The sequence below is a fragment of the Copadichromis virginalis genome, linkage group LG9 (genome assembly GCF_057382275.1).
Source record: "Copadichromis virginalis isolate Kocher_CV1m ecotype Utaka linkage group LG9, C_Virginalis_male_GT1.1, whole genome shotgun sequence".
Classification (NCBI taxonomy): Eukaryota; Metazoa; Chordata; class Actinopteri; order Cichliformes; family Cichlidae; genus Copadichromis; species Copadichromis virginalis.
In genome coordinates, this window is record NC_140626.1 from 1,863,973 (window position 1) to 1,879,229 (window position 15,257).

A 15,257-nucleotide genomic window follows, 5' to 3' on the forward strand; every position below is an offset into this window, starting at 1 on the left:
TACATACTGTTTTGTTTGTTTGTTTGTTATTTAGTTAGTTAGTTTGTTTGCTTGTGTTAATCAATTTTAAATCATGCTTTTTATTTGTTTTTGCTTCTAATGTCTCTGTAAAGCACTTTGAACCACCTTGTTGAAGAATTGTGCTATACAAATAAACTTGCCTTGCCTTGCCTAAAGAAAACAAAAAAGGAAAAGGCTATGAATAAGATAGGAAATAAATATGAAAAATTAAAAAGGGTAAATTTAACTTGGAAGGAATAAAATATAAATTAAGGTTAAAAATGAAATAACTGTACAACACAAATTAGAATGAAGGGTAAATTTAACTGGGAAAGAATAAGATAAAATATATAAATTAAAGTTGAAAATAAAATAACTGTACAACAAAATACACAATATAGAACTATATAAGAATGTATGAAGAAATATAAATAAATATATACACAATAACAGCAGCTGTACAGTATTAACTGGAAATGAAGAATATAGTGACCAGTGTTGTGCAATCCACATTATGTCTTGTGCAGTGCAAATATGCTTAAAGTGATTAAGTGATGAAGTGAAAACAATGTCCAGAAAGTCCAGTGTGTGTGTAAGAACCATATGTGTGGGTCAGTACTGTGTGGTGGTGTGATTGAGAGACCGTATCGCCTGCGGGAAGAAGCTCCTCCTCAGTCTCTCTGTGTTGGTCTTCAGGGAGCGGAATCGCTTTCCTGACCTCAACAGAGAGAACAGTCTGTTGTTGGGATGGCTGAGGTCCTTCACGATCTTCCTGGCCTTGGTCCAGCACCGCCTGCTGTAGATTGAGTGCAGGTCAGGGAGCTCGGAGCGGATGGTGCGCTCAGCTGACCGCACAACTCTCTGTAGAGCTTGACTGTCCTGCATGGTGCTGTTCCCGAACCAGGTTAAGATGTTTCCCGTCAGGATGCTCTCTATGGTGCACGAGTAAAAGTTCCTGAGCACCTTGGAGGGCAGTTGGAAGTCTCCCAAGCGTCTGAGGTGGTAGAGACGCTGACGGGCCTTTTTCACCACGGTGTTGATGTGACAGGACCATGACAGGTCCTGCGTGATGTGAACTCCGAGGTATTTGAAGCTGTCCACTCTCTCCACTGGGCACTCGTTGATGACGGGGGTCTGGTAGTTCCTCTCCTGCTTAGTGCTGAAGTCCACTATCAGCTCCTTTGTCTTACTGATGTTTAGAAGGAGGTTGTTCCTCTGGCACCAGTTCTCCAGATTCCTAATCTCCTTCAGGTAGGCCGTCTCGTTGTTATCAGAGATCAGGCCCACCATGACGGTGTCGTCAGCAAACTTGATGATGGTGGTGGAGCTGGTAGTGGCCACACAGTCATATGTGTACAAAGAGTACTCCAGGGGGCTCAGAACACACCCCTGGGGGGCTCCAGTGCTGAGAGTGGTGGAGGCTGAGACATGTCCGCCCATCCTTACTGCCTGTGGTCTGCCAGTTAGGAAGTTGGAGATCCACTGACACATAGATGAGCTGAGTCCCAGATGCTCCAGCTTGGTGGTGAGTGTGGAGGGAATTATGGTGTTAAATGCAGAGCTGTAGTCTATGAAGAGCATTTTAACATAATTCCCCCTTCTAGTGTCCAAGTGAGTGAGTGATGTGTGGAGGAGATTATTTCTCTTCCGCTAGATTTGCTCGCATACTGTTTTCCTTCTCACTTTGTCTGCTTCCTCTCAGACAGACAGGGCTTTTGGTCTTATTTCCTCTCATAAGAAAAAACTATTAAGAAAAGACATTGGCTTATGAATAAACAAATAGATGGCAGGAGAAGAAAAGAATGGGGGGGGGCGGGGAAGCACAAGCGATGGGTGAGAAGCATAATAATTGTGTGATTCATCCTCAGTGAACCTCCACAGTCATAGCATAATTACACATGAAAAGCTAAATTTATCTTAGTGTGCTGAGCCTCCTCATTAATTTAAAGCTGAGACAGCCATAGTGAAGGCCTTTTCTAATCCACCCACTGTTTTTCTTTTCGTTTTTTTCTTCCTCTTTCTCCTCCTCTGCCATTCTCTATCTCCTCCCATTATGGAGCATTAAAATGTATATTACCCTCAGAGCTCCATTATCATAAACCACAGAGTCCCTGTGGGGTGGGGTAGCTCAGAAGAAGACCACGAGAAAAGGAGAAACAGTGAGTTAGGCTCATTATGGACAAGAAAGGCTCTCATTTACACAGCACTATCTTGGCCCCATGTCCTGCATGATAGCCATCTATTTGTTGCCTAATACCTAATAACCGCTGCAAACTTGGGAGATCCATCTCCTATAATGAGAAGTAGCACGCCTTTCCCACTCAGAAACCTGATTGTGTGGCATCATTAACAATCACACCAACATGCACTAATTGACCGCTGTGTGCTTTTTCTCTCCCTTCCCCCTCTACACCTACTCCTTTTGAATACATATTCACCCTGTAAGACACAAACTTTTCAGTAGTTTGATTTGTTTATGTGTTCTATTTGTTTTTCCTTGCTTCCTTAAACTGTAAATCAGAGAAGCAGTGTAGCATGGGGAGCTAATAACCCACCTTCTACATCTGCCTTTATAAATTATGCAGCAAGCCACACTGCAGCTTGTTGTCTGGCAGGACCTATTGGTAAAAGCTGGAAAGATCATTATCAGTTCAGCTCAAACCTGGGTCATAGAGAAGGAAGAGTGGAAACTGTCATTTGTCAGTATTTAAATCTTGAAAAACAGGCAACCAAAGGAGCAACTGTGTGAATTTTGCTTCTTTGTATTAGTCATCATTTCATTTCAATCAGGTTTGGTTTTATGAATGGAAAGAAAGAAAAATGTTATTTACATTAGCTACAACAAAGCAATACTGGTATATTTTTGTCTTTTTTTTCACGTGCTGTAGCAGTAGCAGATTCTGATATAAAAGGCAACAGAAAAAGAAAGTACAAATATTAATAGGAGTTACAATGATAAGTCAGCCTCCTAACAAAGTCACCTGTTTAGGATTATGTATCAAGTTTAGCTTCTTATATAGATACTACTCCATTCTGCTGGTTCCACAGAAGAGGGGCCTGAAAACTGAAGGCTCTGCCTCCCATTCTACTTTTAAATACTCTAGGAACAACAAGTAGGCCTGCAGAGCGAGAGCAAAGTGCTCTAATGGGGTGATATGGTACTACAAGGTCATTAAGATAAGATGGGGCCTGATTATTTAAGACCTTGTATGTGAGGAGCAGGATTTTAAATTCTGGATTTAACAGGAAGCCAAAAAAGGAGAAATCTGCTCTCTCTTTCTAGTCCCTGTCAGGACTCTTGCTGCAGCATTTTGGATTAGCTGAAGGCTTTTCAGGGAATTTTTGGACATCCTGATAATAATGAATTACAGTCGTCCAGCCTGGAAGTAATAAATGCATGAACTAGTTTTTCAGCGTCACTCTGAGACAGGATATTTTCCTAATTTTAGAGATGTTGCACAAATGGAAGAAAACAGTCTTACATATTTGTTTAATATGTGCATTGAAGGACATGTCCTGGTCAAAAATGACTCCAAGGTTCCTCACAGCGTTACTGGAGGCCAAGGTAATGCCATCCAGAGTAAGAGTCTGGTTAGATATCATATTTCTAACAATTTCAGGGCCGAGTACAATAACCTCAGTTTGCTTCCTGCAGTTTAACTCATTGGGGTGTGTTATCTTTTTTCATGGACAGATAGAGCTGGGTGTCATCTGCATAGCAGTGTAAATGTATGCTATGTCTTCTGATGATGCTGCCTAAGGGGAGCATGTATAATGTAATGTACAGCATGTTCTAATCGCTCTAATAGGATATTATGGTCGATAGTATCGAACGCTGCACTGAGGTCTAGCAGGACAAGCACAGAGATGAGTCCACTGTCAGAGGCCATAAGAAGATCATTTGTAACCTTCACTAAAGCTGTTTCTGTGCTGTGATGAGCTCTGAAACCTGACTGAAACTCTTCAAATAAACCATTCCTCTGCAGATGATCTGTTAGCTGTTTGACAACTACTCTTTCAAGGATGTTTGATATGAAAGGAAGATTGGAGATTGGCCTATAATTAGCTAAGACTGCTGGGTCTAGAGATGCTTTTTGAGTAAAGGTTTACTACAGCTAGCTTGAAGGCCTGCGGTACATAGCTGATTATTAGAGATAGGTTGATCATATTTAAGATCGAAGAATTAATTAATGGCAGGACTTCTTTGAGCAGTTTTGTAGGAATGGGGTCTAAAAGACAAGTTGATGGTTTGGAGGAAGTAATTATTGAAGTTAACTCAGAAAGATCAATTGGAGAAAAAGAGTCTAACTTAACATCAATGGTACTAAGAGTAGCTGTAGATAATATTACATCTGTGGGATGATTATTAGGGCCCGAGCACCGAGAGTGCGAAGGCCCTATTGTATCTGCTCCGTTTCTTATTATTATTATTAGGGCCCGAGCACCGAGAGTGCGAAGGCCCTATTGTATCTGCTCTGTTTCTTATTATTAGGGCCCGAGCACTGATAGTGCGAAGGCCCTATTGTAATTGCTCCGTTTATTAGGGCCCGAGCACTGACAGTGCGAAGGCCCTATTGTAATTACTCTGTTTATTAGGGCCCGAGCACTGACTGTGCGAAGGCCCTATTGTATCTGCTCTGTTTCTTATTAGGGCCCGAGCACTGACTGTGCGAAGGCCCTATTGTAATTGCTCTGTTTATTATTAGGGCCCGAGCACTGACTGTGCGAAGGCCCTATTGTATCTGCTCTGTTTCTTATTAGGGCCCGAGCACTGACTGTGCGAAGGCCCTATTGTAATTGCTCTGTTTATTATTAGGGCCCGAGCACTGACTGTGCGAAGGCCCTATTGTATCTGCTCTGTTTCTTATTATTATTATTCAGGCAAAACAAGGGCCATTTTGAGGGCCTAAACATGCTCAAAAACTCATGAAATTTTGCACACATGCCAGGTCTGGTGAAAAATTTTGTATTTTAATGGTTTTACATATGAGCACTGGGAAATGGCTCTACAGCGCCACCTATGCCTTGTTAAATGCAGCCCTACGACCACATCGTTTGAGCTACATGTATGAAATTTGGCACACATATGTATCATGCCAAGACGAACAAAAAAGTCTGTGGGCCCATTGACGCAAACCCAACAGGAAGTCCGCCATTTGGAAGAGAATGTGACATTTTGGCTCTAATTTTGCCATTTCCATGCCTCGAACTTTTGCGAACTCCTCCTTGGGGTTTGATTTCATAACCTTCATATTTGGTCAGTGTCTTGGGGTACAGTGAAAACTGTGACTTTTCACGAAAGGGTGTGACCTCAGCAGCATGGCGAACTTTGATATCTTGCCATGAAGAAACAAATTAGTATAACTCCATGAAATCCAGTCTGATTAGTACCAGACTTTACAGGCATGATGTCAGACCCGCCCTGACCAGATTGATGTGCCCATTGTCAGCAATACGTACAGCGCCACCTAGTGGCAACAGGAAATGTCATGGCTTTAATTTTGTTGTACTGATTTTCACAGGTTCATCGTGGCCACCTCAAAAGCGGTGAATATCACCATCAGTCCTTCATGATGGTTTAATGCAAAAATTGTGACTTTAAACTGAATGGCGCACCCTGGTGGCAGCGCAGTCCACCATGAAAGATGAAGTGGCTTTTGAGGGGCTTGGAAAGTCTAGTGAAGGTGACATTTTGGCTCTGATTTTACCGTTTCCATGCCTTGTACTTTAACGAACTCCTCCTTGGGATTTGGTCCTATAAACTTCAAATTTGGACAGTGTCAACTATACCCTTGTGCCATGTTAAATTGCGGAGCTTTTGAGTTTTCACAATACTATGAGGCCGTGGCGCCATGGCGAATTTCGATGACTCGCCATCAAAATCTTATTGCCTCTCATTTTGTCATACATTTTCTGACCTTGACCAAAGTGAACACATATGATAAGGCTCCACCCCTGAACATATTTCAACTGCCATATTTGACATCAAGGACAGCGCCACCTAGTGGGAACAGGAAATGTCATGTTTTACACTTTGGGGTACAGTATAGTGATGGGTGACATCTGCAGCCTCAAATTTCTCCAGAAAACCCTTAAGGAGTTGGTCTTGGGTTACAGTGAAAACTGTGACTTTTCGCAAAAGGGTGTGACCTAAAAAGTCTCTTGGAGCAATATCCCAAATCCAACAGGAAGTCAGCCATTTTAAAATTAATGTGCAATTTTGGCAACATTTTCCCCTCTTTCCAGGCACCGTTCTTTGATGAACTCCTCCAAGGGATTTCATCAGATTGATGCGATCTCCTGTGTGTGGAATCTAAAGACCTTTGTGATGTTAAATTGCGAAGCTTTTTACATTCAGGGAAACGGGGTGGTCATGGCGGCACGTGGAGTTTCAATCACTCGCCAAAAAGCAGTAATCTGCTGTCACTCAAAAACACTATGTCCAATCTCTCCCATAGCTCATAGGCGTGATGAGACTCGAGCTCGGAAATGTTTGTTATGCCATTTGTGCATAAGGGTTAGAGCGCCACCTAGTGGAACGACTAACAAATCATGAATGAATGAGTTGAAATGTTAGCTGGTGGTTAAATGCATGAATTCCATCAATGTGACATCAGATCGGACGTGCTGGTTTTAGGTGTTGGGCGTGGCTCGACGCGCCGGGGGTGCGAGGGCCCTCATAACGCTGCTTGCAGCTTTAATTATTATTATTATTAGGGCCCGAGCACCGAGAGTGCGAAGGCCCTATTGTATCTGCTCCGTTTCTTATTATTATTAGGGCCCGAGCACTGACTGTGCGAAGGCCCTATTGTATCTGCTCTGTTTCTTATTAGGGCCCGAGCACTGAGAGTGCGAAGGCCCTATTGTATCTGCTCCGTTTCTTATTATTATTAGGGCCCGAGCACTGACTGTGCGAAGGCCCTATTGTAATTGCTCTGTTTATTATTATTATTATTATTATTATTATTATTATTATTATTATTATTATTATTATTATTATTCCGGCAAATGAATTGGCCGTTTGAGGGCCTAAACATGCTCGAAAACTCATGAAATTTTGCACACGCGTCAGGTCTGGTGAAAATTTACGTATTTTAATGTTCTCAGACATGGCCAGAGAAAATTAGCTCAGTAGCGCCACCTAGAAAAATGAAAAACGCGAGCCCCCGGTATGGGTATGGCCTACAAGTTTGAAAGTCGGTACACCTATATAACGTTCAGAGTCGAACAAAAAAGTCTATTATGGCAATGTCCTAAACCCAACAGGAAGTCCGCCATTTTGGATTGAAGGTGACATTTTGGCTCTGATTTTACCGTTTCCATGCCTTGTACTTTAACGAACTCCTCTTTGGGATTTGGTCCTATAAACTTCAAATTTGGACAGTGTCTACTACACCCTTGTGCCATGTTAAATTGCGGAGCTTTTGAGTTTTCACAATACTATGAGGCCGTGGCGCCATGGCGAATTTCGATGACTCGCCATCAAAATCTTATTGTCTCTCATTTTGTCATACATTTTCTGACCTTGACCAAAGTGAACACATATGATAAGGCTCCACCCCTGAACATATTTCAACTGCCATATTTGACATCAAGGACAGCGCCACCTAGTGGGAACAGAAAATGTCATGTTTTAAACTTTGGGGTACAGTATAGTGATGGGTGACATCTGCAGCCTCAAATTTCTCCAGGAAAGGCGTAAGGAGTTGGTCTTGGGTTACAGTGAAAACTGTGACTTTTCATGAAAGGGTGTGACCTCAGCAGCATGGCGAACTTTGATATCTCGCCATGAAGAAACAAATTAGTATAACTCCATGAAATCCAGTCTGATTAGTACCAGACTTTACAGGCATGATGTCAGACCCGCCCTGACCAGATTGATGTGCCCATTGTCAGCAATACGTACAGTGCCACCTAGTGGCAACAGGAAATGTCATGGCTTTAATTTTGTTGTACTGATTTTCACAGGTTCATCGTGGCCACCTCAAAAGCGGTGAATATCACCATCAGTCCTTCATGATGGTTTAGTGCAAAAATTGTGACTTTAAACTGAATGGCGCACCCTGGTGGCAACGCTGTTCAACATGAAAGATGAAGTGGCTTTTGAGGGGCTTGGAAAGTTTATAAAGGCTTGAAATTTGGCACACACCTCCAATGTGATGAAGGCTTTGTTGTTATGTAACCATTTTCCTTGAATAGTGGAAAATGGCTCCACAGCGCCCCCTACAAAACTCCAAAATATCAGCCCCTGCTCTGTGTTTTATCTATGAGTCTGAAACTTGGTAAGCTTATGGAAGATCTTAAGATGTACAAAAAAGTCTCTTGGAGCAATATCCCAAATCCAACAGGAAGCCAGCCATTTTAAAGTTAATGTTTAATTTTGGCGACATTTTCCCATCTTTTCAGGCACCGTACTTTGACGAACTCCTCCAAGGGATTTCATCAGATTGGACCGATCTGCAGTTTGTGGAATCTAAAGACCTTTGTGATGTTAAATTGCGAAGCTTTTTACGTCCAGGGAAACGGGGTGGTTATGGCGGCACTTAGAGTTTGAATCACTCGCCAAAAAGCAGTAATCTGCTGTCACTCAAAAACACAATGTCCAATCTCTCCCAAACGTCTCAGGTGTGATGAGTCTCGAGCTTGGAAGTGTTTGTTATGCCATTTGTACATAATGGTTAGAGCGCCACCTAGTGGAACGACTAACTAATCATGAATGAATGAGTTGAAATGTTAGCTGGTGGTTAAATGCATGAATTCCATCAATGTGACATCAGATCGGTCGTGCTGGTTTTAGGTGTTGGGCGTGGCTCGACGCGCCGGGGGTGCGAGGGCCCTCATAACGCTGCTTGCAGCTTTAATTATTATTAGGGCCCGAGCACCGAGAGTGCGAAGGCCCTATTGTATCTGCTCCGTTTCTTATTAGGGCCCGAGCACCGAGAGTGCGAAGGCCCTATTGTATCTGCTCCGTTTCTTATTATTATTATTATTATTAGGGCCCGAGCACTGACAGTGCGAAGGCCCTATTGTAATTGCTCTGTTTATTATTATTATTATTATTATTATTATTATTATTATTATTATTATTATTATTATTATTATTATTCCGGCAAATGAATTGGCCGTTTGAGGGCCTAAACATGCTCGAAAACTCATGAAATTTTGCACACGCGTCAGGTCTGGTGAAAATTTACGTATTTTAATGTTCCCAGACATGGCCAGGGAAAATTAGCTCAGTAGCGCCACCTAGAAAAATGAAAAACGCGAGCCCCCGGTATGGGTATGACCTACACGTTTGAAAGTCGGTACACCTATATAACGTTCAGAGTCGAACAAAAAAGTCTATTATGGCAATGTCCTAAACCCAACAGGAAGTCCGCCATTTTGGATTGAAGGTGACATTTTGGCTCTGATTTTACCGTTTCCATGCCTTGTACTTTAACGAACTCCTCCTTGGGATTTGGTCGTATAAGCTTCAAATTTGGACAGTGTCAACTACACCCTTGTGCCATGTTAAATTGCGGAGCTTTTGAGTTTTCACAATACTATGAGGCCGTGGCGCCATGGCGAATTTCGATGACTCGCCATGAAAATCTTATTGCCTCTCATTCTGTCATACATGTTCCGATCTGGACCAAAGAGCACACATATGATAAGGCTCCAGCCCTGAACATATTTCAACTGCCATATTTGACGTAAGCAACAGCGCCACCTAGTGGGAACAGGAAATGTCATGTTTTACACTTTGGGGTACAGTATAGTGATGGGTGACATCTGCAGCCTCAAATTTCTCCAGGAAAGGCGTAAGGAGTTGGTCTTGGGTTACAGTGAAAACTGTGACTTTTCACGAAAGGGTGTGACCTCAGCAGCATGGCGAACTTTGATATCTCGCCATGAAGAAACAAATTAGTATAACTCCATGAAATCCAGTCTGATTAGTACCAGACTTTACAGGCATGATGTCAGACCCGCCCTGAACAAATTGATGTGCCCATTGTCAGGAATATGAAGAGCGCCACCTAGTGGGAACAGGAAATGTCATGTCTTACACTTTGTTGTACTGATTTTCACAGGTTCATTGTGGATACCTCAAAAGCGGTGAATGTCACCGTCAGTCCTTCATTATGCTGCAGTGCGAAAATTGTGACTTTAAACTGAACGGTGCACCCTGGTGGCAACGCTGTTCACCATGAAAAATGAAGTGGCTTTTGAGGGGCTTGGAAAGTTTAAAAAGTCTTGAAATTTGGCGCACACCTCCAATGTGCTTAAGGCTTTGTTGTTATGTGATCATTTTCATTGAATAGCGCGAAATGGCTCCACAGCGCCCCCTACAAACATTCAAAACCACAGCCCCTGCTCTGTGTTTTATGTATGAGTCTGAAACCTGGTAAGCTTATAGGAGATATCAAGATGTACAAAAAAGTCTCTTGGAGCAATATCCCAAATACAACAGGAAGTCAGCCATTTTAAAATTAATGTGCAATTTTGGCAACATTTTCCCCTCTTTCCAGGCACCGTACTTTGACGAACTCCTCCAAGGGATTTCATCATATTGAACCATTCTCCAGTGTGTGGAATCTAAAGACCTTTGTGATGTTAAATTGCGAAGCTTTTTACGTTCAGGGAAACGGGGTTGTCATGGCGGCACGTGGAGTTTCAATCACTCGCCAAAAAGCAGTAATCTGCTGTCACTCAAAATCAAAATGTCCAAACTCTCCCAAACGTCTCAGGTGTGATGAGACTCGAGCTCGGAAATGTTTGGTATGCCATTTGTCGGTAATAGTTAGAGCGCCACCTATTGGGACGACTATAATCATGGTTCAATGAGATGAAATGTTATCTGGTGGTTAAATGCATGAATTCCATCAATGTGACATCACATCGGACGTGCTGGTTTTAGGTGTTGGGCGTGGCTCGACACGCTGGGGTGCGAGGGCCCTCATAACGCTGCTTGCAGCTTTAATTATTATTATTATTATTATTATTCAGGCAAAACAAGGGCCTTTTTGAGGGCCTAAACATGCTCAAAAACTCATGAAATTTTGCACACATGCCAGGTCTGGTGAAAAATTTTGTATTTTAATGGTTTTACATATGAGCACTGGGAAATGGCTCTACAGCGCCACCTATGCCTTGTTAAATGCAGCCCTACGACCACATCGTTTGAGCTACATGTATGAAATTTGGCACACATGTGTATCATGCCAAGACGAACAAAAAAGTCTGTGGGCCCATTGACGCAAACCCAACAGGAAGTCCGCCATTTGGAAGAGAAGGTGACATTTTGGCTCTAATTTTGCCATTTCCATGCCTCGAACTTTAACGAACTCCTCCTTGGGATTTGGTCCTATAAGCTTCAAATTTGGACAGTGTCAACTACACCCTTGTGCCATGTTAAATTGCGGAGCTTTTGAGTTTTCACAATACCATGAGGCCGTGGCGCCATGGCGAATTTCGATGACTCGCCATGAAAATCTTATTGCCTCTCATTTTGTCATACATTTTCTGACCTTGACCAAAGTGAACACATATGATAAGGCTCCACCCCTGAACATATTTCAACTGCCATATTTGACACCAGGGACAGCGCCACCTAGTGGGAACAGGAAATGTCATGTTTTACACTTTGGGGTACAGTATTGTGATGGGTGACACCTGCAGCCTCAAATTTCTCCAGGAAAGCCTTAAGGAGTTGGTCTTGGGTTACAGTGAAAACTGTGAGTTTTCGCGAAAGGGTGTGACCCCAGCAGCATGGCGAACTTTGATGTCACGCCATGAAGAAAGAAATTAGTATAACTCAATGAAATCCAGTCTGATCAGTACCAGACTTTACAGGCATGATGTCAGACCCGCCCTGAACAGATTGATGTGCCCATTGTCGGAAATACGGACAGCGCCACCTAGTGGCAACAGGAAATGTCATGTCTTACACTTTGTTGTACTGATTTTCACAGGTTCATCGTGGCCACCTCAAAAGCGGTGAATATCAACATCAGTCCCTCGTGATGTTTCAGTGCAAAAATTGTGACTTTAAACTGAACGGCGCACCCTGGTGGCAACGCGGTTCATCATGAAAGATGAAGTGGCTTTTGAGGGGCTTGGAAAGTTTATAGAGGCTTGAAATTTGGCACACACCTCCAAATGGATGAAGGCATTGTTGTTATGTAACCATTTTCCTTGAATAGCGCAAAATGGCTCCACAGCGCCCCCTACAAAATTTCAAAACCACAGCCCCAGCTCTGTGTTTTATGTATGAATCTGAAACCTGGTAGGCTTATAGGAGATATCAAGATGTACAAAAAAGTCTCTTGGAGCAATATCCCAAATCCAACAGGAAGTCAGCCATTTTAAAATTAATGTGTAATTTTGATGACATTTTCCCCCCTTTTCAGGCCTCATACTTTGACGAACTCCTCCAAGGGATTTCATCATATTGAAGCATTCTTCAGTGTGTAGAATCTAAAGACCTTTGTGATGTTAAATTGCGAAGCTTTTTCCGTTCAGGGAAACGGGGTGGTCATGGCGGCACGTAGAGTTTCAATCACTCGCAAAAAGCAGTAATCTGCTGTCACTAAAAACACAATGTCCAATCTCTCCCAAACGTCTCAGGTGTGATGAGACTCGAGCTTGGAAATGTTTGTTATGCCATTTGTGCATAATGGTTAGAGCGCCACCTAGTGGAACGACTAACTAATCATGAATGAATGAGTTGAAATGTTAGCTGGTGGTTAAATGCATGAATTCCATCAATGTGACATCAGGGCCCTGTTTCAGGAAGCCGGTTTAGTGGAAAAACTGAGTAAGTATACCCTGAGTTAACGAAAACTCTGGGTTTTCGGTTTCACAAAGCGAGTTCAGCTGAAGCCTGAGTGAGTCACTATGACGACACACTCCGTGAAGCTAACCTGCCCCCTAGCAGGTTTACTACAACTAACCCTGACTGTCTCCGCCCCTTTGTCGGAAACCTGACAGTAGGAAGTGTCGGACATGGCGTGTCCCTTCCTTGAAGAGCCAGTAGATCGTGAAGCCCAAATTCTCCGCAGAGCTCTCCGCCGGGAGAGAGTGATCAGAGCGCGTTTGGACATTTTATCATTTCCTGATGATTTTCTGTGCGAACGTTACCGTTTCTCAGCACAATCTATAAGTTATTTGAATAACATCCTCAGGCCATATATTACGCATGTGACACATCGCGGACATGCTCTCAGTTCTGTACATATTATTTGTATTGCACTTCGGTTTTTTGCAAACGGGAGCTTTCTGTATAATATTGGTGACGCTGAGCACGTTTCCAAGGCTACCGTCTGTCGGGCAGTCAGGAATGTTACAGTTGCACTGAAACGTCTCCTGTACACGTTTGTGGTGTTCCCCGGTCATAGACCCACAAGATTCATCAAAGAGGGATTCCACAAAATTGCAGGTATCAGGATGACCAAAACTTAATTTATGGTGTGGTGATACTTGGACTACTACTTAAATTTTACATTTATTTTCAGGGTTCCCAGGCGTGATTGGCTGTATAGATGGCACTCACATTCCAGTCATTGCTCCTTTAGTAAATGAAGGAGACTATGTGAACAGGAAGTCTTTCCACAGCATTAATGTACAGGTACATAGTTCCCTGTAGCATTTCAAACTAACAAATTATTTTATCATAGTAATGGATGCTAATTTGTGTTCTCTGCACTGTGAAGATCATATATGATGCTGCCAACATTATCACAAATGTGGAAGCCAAGTGGCCAGGCTCTGTCCATGACTCACAAATATTCCGCGAATGTACACTGAGCACAAAATTTGGACATGGTGAGTTGAGAATACTTTAAAATATATAAAGACCAATTGCTTCAGGGACATTTGAACTGAAGTGTATCCTTCTGTCTTAGGAGAGTTCACTGGCTACTTGCTTGGTGATAGGGGGTATCCATGTTTACCCTATTTGCTTACCCCTTACCCTGACCCTGAACCGGGCCCACAGCAGCGATATAATCTGGCTAATTGCAGGACAAGAGCCAGAATTGAAATGACTATCGGAATGCTTAAGGCCCGGTTCCAGTGCCTGCAAAGACTCAGGGTCACCCCAGAAAGGGCATGTGACATTATTGTGGCATGTGTGATTCTTCACAACATTGCCACAATTAGAGGAGAACACTGTCCTTCTGAACCAAACATCAGCAGTGATCCAAACCATGAACATCCTGACCCTCCCACGGACATACAAGATGGAAGTGCAGTCAGAGACACCATATGTCACAATCATTTCTTTTGACCCATCACCTCAACATGTTGAAAGAAGAATAAACAGATTTTTTGTTCAACTGGCTTTATTGGTCGCCTGTGTTTCCTGTACACAAAGTATTAAAAGATGTACACCTCATAAAGTGTCTCTGTTGCTTCCTCCTCTGTAACAGCTGTCAATGTTTCTTCATTATTTTCCTGTAGTAAAGAAATAAACAACATTGCTGTTCTACTGTACACTCATATAATCTGTGGAGTATTACTCACAACTGCATGTTGGTCTGGCTCAACAGGAGGCTGCACCAGATGCAGTACACCACCACCATCAACTGATAGAATATGAGGTTTATACAGGTCACTTATAACTTACAAGGGACCAAATGGCAATTAACAAACATACCAATCACCTTACACTTCATTGTCATTATGCTCTCAAAGACAACCAAGCCTGAGGGAAGGCAAAATCAGTCGGAAAATAACTTCACTACAAAATAATCCATTATGGTAAAGAGTTTATCAAATGAATGAGTAGCACTGCAAAGGTGACTGTGAAGAAAGGATGTATGCACATCATGTATTATTTTGGATTTACCCCCTATGTAGGCACTTGTGTCTTGCGGGGTTATTGACTCAGAGGATGTCCCCGCAGAGATGCCTTCGGCCACAGGGCGCCCACTGTTTTGGCTGAGGGCCAACTGCTCAGCCTCTGTGAGTGGTGGTGGTGGAGGACCCCCACCTGTTTTTCGGGCCTCCGCTTTTTTTCTGTTGGCTATAACGGGCCACATTTGAGCATACAGAGTAAGCAAATATGTACTTGTAATGTGCTCAGATAATTTCAATAAGTGCTTACAGAAAGAAAATTAATGTAGCCTCTAACTGCAATTGATTTACATGGGACAAACAGACCAAGCACTATGGCTCATAATACAATTACACCTTACCTGTTTGGACTATATTTTTATATTTCATTTTTACTTGCTGCCAGGAACGTTTGGGGCCTGTTGGGTTGCACCTGCGCT

At 42.7% G+C, this 15,257-nt stretch overlaps 1 long non-coding RNA gene across 1 annotated transcript; it reads left to right on the top strand.

The window, feature by feature from the left end:
* The first annotated feature begins 12,773 nt into the window (after positions 1-12,773).
* On the top strand, positions 12,774-14,906 carry LOC146701091 (uncharacterized). The gene is made up of 3 exons (XR_014922134.1): positions 12,774-13,609; positions 13,695-13,806; positions 13,887-14,906. It is a non-coding gene; the product is annotated as an uncharacterized LOC146701091 (long non-coding RNA).
* The last annotated feature ends 351 nt before the right edge of the window (positions 14,907-15,257 follow it).